Below are 3,550 nucleotides of genomic sequence, written 5' to 3'. Positions count from 1 at the left end.
TGTTGCCTATGGGTACACATCTTGAGATATCAGATGCCTTGTATTCACCCAACTCTAAGAGAACTCTATTAAGCTTTCAAGACATTTGAATGAATGGCTTTCATATTAAAACCAAGGGCGAAGGAAACAAAGAGTTCCTTCAGATCATTGAAATCGCCCAAGGTCATAAGAAAGTCTTAGAATCCATACCCGCACTATCTACTGGTATTTACCATGCTAAAGTCAGTATGATCGAGGCCAATGCCACTTTTAACAAAGAGGCAATCGACAACTTCACTTTGTGGCACGACCGGCTTGGCCATCCGGGTTCGACCATGATGCGTAAACTGATCCTGAACACAAATGGCCATTCCCTTAAAGAGAAACGAATTATCCCTAACCACCTAACGTGTGTTGTTTGTTCCCAAGGGAAACTCATTTCTAGGCCATCACCAGTCAAAGTCACTAAGAAAACGATACTTTCTGGAAAGAATTCAAGGAGACATCTGTGGACCAATACACCCACCTTGTGGGACATTTCGATATTTCATGGTCCTCATTGATGCATCCACTAGATGATCGCATGTATGTCTTCTGTCGACCCATAACCTGGCATTTGCTAGGTTGCTTGCTCAGATAATTCGATTACGAGCTCATTTTCCAGATTTTCCTTTAAAGACTATACGTCGTGACAATGCTGGTGAGTTCATTTCCCAAGCGTTTAATGATTATTGTATGTCCATGGGGGTAACTATGGAACACTTCGTGGCACATGTACATACACAGAACGGCTTGGCCGAATCATTTATAAAACGCATACAGCTCATTGCTAGACCGTTGCTTATGAAATCAAAGCTGCCGGTTTCTGCCTCGGGACACGCCGTCCTTCACGCAGCCGAGCTCAAACACATCAGACCATCTAGTGAACACAAATATTCCCCATCACAATTGCTTACGGGTCATGGGCCAGACATTTCCCATCTTAAGACATTCGGTTGTGCCGTTTATGTTCCAATTGCTCCACCACAGAGAACAAAGATGGGACCTCAAAGGATGATGGGGATATATGTTGGATTTGATTCCACCACGATTTTAAAGTATCTCGAGCCAACTACAGGTGATTTGTTTAAGGCCAGATACGCGGATTGTCATTTCAATGAATCCGAACTTCCAACATTAGGGGGAGATAGCAGTAAAATGATAAAAGAAATTTCATGGAATCAAACATCCATATCTTGGCAAGATCCTCGAACTCAAGAATGTGATCTAGAAGTTCAAAAGATTATACATTTACAAAAGCTAGCTAATCAATTGCCAAATTCCTTTGCTGACTCGAAAAGAGTGACTAAGTCATATATACCAGCTGCTAATGCACCAATAAGAATTGATATTCAAGAAGGACACAATCAAGTTGCTACAGAGTCTAGACAACGTTTGAAACGTGGTAGACTAATAGGTTCCAAAGATAAGAACCCTCGGAAAACAAAGAAATATGCTGAAATAGAACCGAGGGACATGATATCTGAGACACGGCCGCGGCCGATCCGAAACCCCGTGACACGGCCGTGGTCGACCCTGATTCCCTAGATGTGGCCGACCCTGATGTACCAAACAATGATGCTTGGGACGCCAAGCTTCATGGTACTGATGGTCCTGATAATAATGAGATCTCAATAAACTATGTCTTGTCTGGGATACAATGGAACATAAAGAATGTCGACATTGATGATATATTTGCATACAAGGTAGCACTTGAACTTATGGATTTAAACGAGGATCATGAACCCACGTCCATTTATGAGTGCACTCAACGATCAGATTGGATCAAATGGAAAGAAGCTATAAACGTGGAGTTAAACTCTTTAAAGAAAAGAGGTGTATTCAGCCCTATAATCCGAACACCATTTGATGTAAAACCAGTTGGATATAAATGGGTCTTTGTGAGGAAGATAAATGAAAATGGTGAAGTCGTGAGATATAAGGCACAGCTTGTTGCACAAGGATACTCATAGAGACCAGGAATCGATTATGAGGAAACATATTCCCGTGTGGTGGATGCTACTACTTTTAGATTCCTGATAAGTCTGGCCATAAGAGAAAACTTAAACTTGCGGTTAATGGATGTAGTAATTGCATATTTATATGGTCCACTGGATAATGAAATTTACATGAATGTCCCAGAGGGTATTGAATTGAAAAACAAAGAGAGTTCTCGAGAGCAACATTGCATAAAGTTGAATAAATCTCTTTATGGACTGAAACAATCAGGTCGAATGTGGTACAATAGACTAAGTGAGTACCTAGTGAAAGAGGGATGTATAAATGATCCGATCAGTCCATGCATATTCATAAAGAAATTCGACAATAAAGGATTTGTGATCATAGCAGTATATGTTGATGATCTGAATATCCTAGGAACCTCTGGATAGATTTACCAAACAGTCGAATATCTTAAGAAAGAATTCGAAACGAAAGATCTTGGGAAAACGAAATTCTGTTTGGGATTACAACTTGAGTACGTAAATGATGGAATCCTTGTGCATCAAATGACATTTACAGAAAAGGTACTCAAGAGGTTTAATATGGCCGAGTGTCATCCTCTGTCCAGTCCCATGGTCGTGAGGTCCCTCGGCCTAGACACTGATCCATTCCGTCCCAAGATGGACGATGAAGATGTCCTTGGTCCCGAAGTGCCATATCTCAGTGCTATAGGAGCTTTAATGTATTTGGCAAGTCACACACGGCCCGATATATGTTTTGCCATGAACCTACTATCTAGGTTTAGCTCTTGTCCGACCCAAAGGCACTGGAATGAGATTAAACATGTTCTTCGTTACCTACAAGGAACGAAAGACTTGGGTCTATTTTGTACTAACCATAACAAAGATGGTTTAGTTGGATTTGCTGATGCAGGGTATCTATCAGATCCACATCATGCTCGATCACAGACATGTTATGTCTTTACACATGGAGGTACGACCATATCATGGCGTTCCATGAAGCAGACAATCGCGGCTACTTCATCTAATCACTCGGAAATATTGGCCATACATGAGGCCAGCCGCGAGTGTGTCTGGTTGAGGTCGATGACCCAACATATCCGATCAGATTGTGGGATGGCCGAGGGCATAGATGCTCCGACCGCGATATATGAGGACAATGCTGCGTGCATTGCTCAGCTCAAAGACGGCTACATCAAAGGAAACAAGATAAAGCATATTTTGCCCAAGTTCTTCTTCACCTACGAGTTGCAAAAGGCTGGAGAGGTCCAAGTGGTCCAAATACGTTCCAGCGACAACTCAGCTGATCTATTCACCAAATCACTTCCGAGTTCTACATTTAGGAAGCTCACACATCAGAATGTGATGCGTAGACTGAAGGATCTTCAGTGATGATCAGAACAAGGAATGATCAGAACAGGGGGAGTAGTACGTGTTGTACTCTTTTTCCTTCACCATGGTTTTGTCCCACTGGGCTTTCCTAGTAAGGTTTTAATGAGGCAACATCCAAAGCGTATTACAATCCCTGTATGGTTATGGCATCCAAGGGGGAGTGTTATAAATCATATTGT

The sequence above is a fragment of the Brassica oleracea genome, chromosome C1 (genome assembly GCF_000695525.1).
Source record: "Brassica oleracea var. oleracea cultivar TO1000 chromosome C1, BOL, whole genome shotgun sequence".
Lineage (NCBI taxonomy): Eukaryota > Viridiplantae > Streptophyta > Magnoliopsida > Brassicales > Brassicaceae > Brassica > Brassica oleracea.
The sequence above is the reverse complement of the archived record's forward strand: the minus strand, read 5'-3'. Positions refer to the sequence as shown.